Raw genomic sequence first — 5,089 nt, 5'->3', positions numbered from 1 at the left:
AGGCAAGGCAAGGCAAGGCAAGGCAAGGCAAGGCAAGGCAAGGCAAGGCAAGGCAAGGCAAGGCAAGGCAACAAACATACAGGCTGTAAACATCACAATGATCAGACAGGGAACTGAAGACAAGACACAGAATATAAAGATGAGACTAACAAGCACAAACAGGAAACACCTGGGAGAGAAACATGAGGAGCAGGTGAGAGTGGGCRGGGCTGGAGCAAAGGCAAACAGGAGGAAGAAAACAGATGACAAGACAGAAACTTAAATAAAACATTAACACAGACACAAATCATAACATACTGTATAAAAAGACTGGTTGATGACATGTTTTGTACAATAATTTTTATGTAATGCTGTGTCGCATTGGATTGTTGCCACAGGATGAAATGATTCAAGTTTATAATGGTAAGAACAAAGGGATTGATTTTATAAAACAAGATAGATTCATTTAGGTCTAGTTAGAATTCAAGACATATCCCAGTCCTTCACCAGCTCAGCTCACACTAATGACTGCTAGTGAGAGCTGAAAAGCGATGCAAACTCAGCTTTTAGACAAAAGGGAATCAGTGTGAACGAACCCTTTAAGAATTCATGCTTATTCCTGCTGAAACTCATTTTTCAGAAAAAAAAAAACCCGAGGCCTTCATCTGCTCCACACTTGGAGCCTGAAAACATCATTTGCGCAGTCTCTTTGACACATACCTTACGGCCTGCCAGCGGAACAGGCTGGGGGGTCCAGAGCCGTTTGAGGCCCGCATGATAACTGACCCGAGAAACACAAGGGAGCTGACCCCAGAGAAGGAGCTCCCCACCTGCTGAAGATATGAATGAAAGGGCAAAAGTTCAGACAGATACAGCAGTAACACATGCATTGTCACCAAGACGTAACCAAGAAAAGTACAATTAACTCTCAAGAATGAAATGGTATCATTTTAAGGGGTAGTTGAGAACTTTGAAGCAGTGTTCAGCAGAAAGGTAATGAACAATGAACATCTTACCTGCTGCAGACAATCTTTTAAACAAAGTTTTACCCATTTTTAAAACTTCCTAATGCATGTCATTAACCCTTCCACCTTGTTTTTTCCTGTTCTTCTCAAAGCTTTGTTGGTATTTTGCTGGGATGCTCACCTTTTACAAACTCAAGGACTGGAAAGAAAGCAAATACATTTTCACCGGGCTCTGGTGCAAAGAATCTGCTGCAAAGAAACAAATGCCTCAATCACCAAGAGTCAGATGGTAATAAAAACTACATTATGATCATTTAGTTTCATTATTAAAAAATAAATAAAATTGACACAGAACAGTGGACTGGGATGGTAATCTTTTCCACTTGGCAACTACAAATTGGGAGAAAACACATTCTCATTTGGCACATATCAAAAGCACACTCTGTATGCACACACAGACTGTAAACACTCAAGCATCCTGTCATTCATGCTACCTCAGTCTGGCTTTTTAAACCCACCACTAATAAATTTATATTTACTGCCTGCGTTGAGGACTTTTAAATTATAGCGTACAATAAACCTGGCACACACATCTCAAAAGCTCTTTCAGGGAATGTTAAAGCAATACAGCAAGCAATTTTCCAAAGTGGATTACAAATTTCACATCCAGGTTTTATTGCACATTACGATAACTTAACCACATCTAAATGTAACACATAAATGGGAAATATGTGCTGCTTAATATGCTATTTTTCATTTTTTAAGAAGCGCTTTGCGAAACCCTGCCAAGCAAGGCAGCATGCTGGTTTGTGTGGTGAGGGAGTCAATAATCTTTATGAGGTGGATTTTAATTACAAGGAGATAACTGAGTATCCTCCTCACGGCAAGCCTCCATCAATCTCTATTCTGCATCAAGCTTTACGTAGCCTTGGCTCACACACACACACACACACTGACACACACACACATTGGCAAATACCCTTTCAGACATGATTGATCAATCAATCAGGAATGTATTATTTTCATCTCGGTGAAGCAAACCTTATAAAAGCGTGTGAGACAGGCAATGCTGGATGGAATTTTACCATGCAGACAAACACATGTGTTCCATTGCTAACCCATGTACACACACACACACACACACACACACACACACACACACACACACACACACAGGTGCGTACACACATATATGCACATGCAGAAGTGCTGGCAGAGTAATCCAGCTAAAAAAGGTTAAGGCTGATGTTTTCCCTGAGAACGACAGTCTGTGAAAGGTCAGATCAATCACGTGCTAAGCATGTCTCGTAAGCAATCCATAAAGCGCTTGTTTTAAATAATAACATTTTATAGATCACTTAAAGACATCACTGTACCACAGGCAGGTATAGGGTCTCACTCGGCACACAGTCTTGAATGCACCAAGAATTCGAATGGAACAAATGTAATATGTTTTTTTTCCCCTGCACTTCATTTAATGAACCGCTGACATTTGTAGTGAAACCATGCACACAGAAGCCGACGTCTCTGCTGAACAATAAACAATTCTCTTTTAACAGAATATTGCTATGAATGAATAGGCTGTAAATGTCCTATAGTCCTAAAACACATACAGTGCTATTTTTATTTTGTATATGGGCTGCGTTTCTGTGTAACCACCCTAATTCCAGCTGTCTGTCAGAGAACAAACAGCAGCTGAAGGAGAAACGCTTGCCTGACACTTTGCAAAGGACGCAAATGTGTTAGAACTTATTTTGTGGCACTTCAACGACTCGTGTAAAGGGAGCTGAGTAAGACTGCTGAAAATCATCAAAGTTAGAGAATAAAGTCAGAAAGCTTAGTAAGGAACCGTCTAACACTAAATGGTTTCCAACCTAGCAAAAAGGGCTCAGAGTTTTGCTTTTTAGGAATCACAGAAAAGACAGCCAGGCATATGGGAAAGATTATAAAAAAAGATGATGTACTTTTTAATCACTAAGTCATAATAAGAATAAATGTAGCTACAAGGATAGCCTGAGATCCTAGCAGGGCAGTTTAGGGATAGCTGGTTGAACAACAAATCAATTCATTAGGCACATGATCTGAAACATAAAACTAAAACTGGGTGCACTGATCCACACTTACATTTGGCTGAAAAGATACTGAGAGCTAATGAGGTTGAATTTGTGCTCCGAGTTATGTCATTTGAGGACACTGAATCCTTGTTGTGTTAATTAAAACTCAATGAAATGATGTAGATGAAAAATTTGCATGGCTAACAGCCACAGCGACGGATACTACTGGGAAAATCTGAGTTTCAAGTTAATAAGTTGTTTTGTATAAAGTACGAAGAGTGGATCTGAAGAACTTTTCCATCTCAATAACATTTATTTGTAGTAACAGTTAGATGTTTAAAGGTGTGAATTATTTTACAGGTTTTACAGTGATTTATTGTTTTGCTTTAGTTGCAGATAGCATAGATCTAATGCATTATGTATTTAGTCTTGTCAACTTTAAATGAGGCAATAAAAAGACTGTACTTGCTTTGCAAAGGCAGGGCTGCAGAAAATCATTAATTGAACTGTTTGTTGTTTTTTCACAGCTTAGACATCTTACAAGAGAAAATGTGGTGAACTCTGAAATCCATCCAAAAAGGGACAATTATGACACTGCACTGTTCTACACTTTAATACAAAACTAATAAATAAATAAATTAATTATTTAAAGGGGGTGGTAATATGTAAAATCTACTTTTTTGAGCTTTACATCATGTTATAATGTCATTACTTCATCAAAAAATATACCCAACCTGTTCCTTTGACTTATTCACACATGTTTGAGAAATCCTTGACTCTCCTGTAGTGGCCATGTGGAGCTGCCTAACCATCTATTTGTACATAGCTCCACCCCGGAATTCAGTCTGGAGCCAAGATCCTTCCCCACAGAGCACCCTGCTCCTGAAGCATTGTTGTGAAGATGTGCTGCAGTGGGAGTGCCAGAAATGGTAGGATGACCAAATTGAAAGCATTTAGATAGAGTATGATGCAAAGTCAATTTTAGTTTTTTTATATTTTGTAAACAGTATTTTATTAAAAACTGAAGGTAACATAGTTACTTGATTGTGATTTAAAATTGAACTATGAGCCTGGAAAATACATAGCCCCCGCCCCCTTTTAAAAATAAAGGTACAAAATGTTTGATCCATTTTCTTTCAATTCTTAATGCCAGAACATCATTTCAGTATTGTAACAAGTAATTGTAATATTACATTATCAGTTTTAATGTTCTTTTTCTAACTAACACAAACTTTTGTTTGATAACAAATAACACAGTTATGATACTATCTAAATGTTTATGTTTTATTTATCACCCCTATTCACCCAAGGTTGTTTTACCCTGTAGCCTTTATTACAGTATAGCATTACAGAACATGTTTGTTTTTCTCTCTGTTACAAATGAAGCACATGTTCAATCTAACTTCTTTCAGCTGTCCTGTTCCCCTTGTTTCCTGCTCGCTTCTGCAGAAAGATAAAGGGGTTCTGCACTGTGCACATCAACATGCCCTGACATATGTTAGAAATTTAGCACAATATGTGTGAGTTTACATTTGAGTGTATGTGTGTGGCATGCAGTAATCTGACTTTTTAATTGCATGTTCGTATGTGTGCTACTGTGAGGATTTGTAGACGGGTGGCAGCATATGTTCCTGCTGTGAGCGCATGCATCTAAGTATTTAAAGCGCGGGTGTCAGAGCTTTCATCGCAGAGGGAGAGTCTGGGTAGATTTACATGCATTTAGGTTTACTGAGTTTGTATACCTGAGTTTGTGTTTGTGTTTTAGCATGTGTTTGTATTTGTATATGTGTATATTTGTGTGTGTGTGTGCCACTGAATGAACGCTGTCAGGTGCTGCTCCATGCTGTGCCAGCTGCATCTGGAGCCATCTGTGTTGCGGCTCAGTGGGAGTGGAGCGGATGACTTTAATGTACTTGAACTCCAGACAGACCTTTCCCAGACAGTTGTCAGTATGAAACCTAGACAACTGGGCCCAGTCAAGCTGAACCAGCTGATCTGGGTGGTGAGCAGAAGACAGATGCTTTGGTTACACTGTAACCTCCGGTCAGACTCACTGGGGAGTCCTTGGCAATCAGATGCACGCAAACACTA

General features: G+C 39.1%; 1 long non-coding RNA gene across 2 annotated transcripts in view; it reads right to left on the bottom strand.

The window, feature by feature from the left end:
• Positions 1-3,476, bottom strand: part of LOC106520422 (uncharacterized) — a 15,458-nt gene extending 11,982 nt beyond the window's left edge. For both annotated transcript variants that reach the window (XR_001310551.1, XR_001310550.1), the window contains exons 1-2: positions 1,126-3,476; positions 700-812 (exon numbers count right to left, since the gene is read on the bottom strand). This is a non-coding gene — a long non-coding RNA (uncharacterized LOC106520422). The remainder of the gene's footprint in view (positions 1-699; positions 813-1,125) is intronic.
• Between the last annotated feature and the right edge of the window lie 1,613 nt (positions 3,477-5,089).

This window comes from Austrofundulus limnaeus, unplaced genomic scaffold (genome assembly GCF_001266775.1).
Source record: "Austrofundulus limnaeus strain Quisiro unplaced genomic scaffold, Austrofundulus_limnaeus-1.0 Scaffold92, whole genome shotgun sequence".
NCBI lineage: Eukaryota > Metazoa > Chordata > Actinopteri > Cyprinodontiformes > Rivulidae > Austrofundulus > Austrofundulus limnaeus.
Note: the sequence above shows the minus strand (reverse complement) of the source record. Positions and strands in the feature narration are given on the sequence as shown.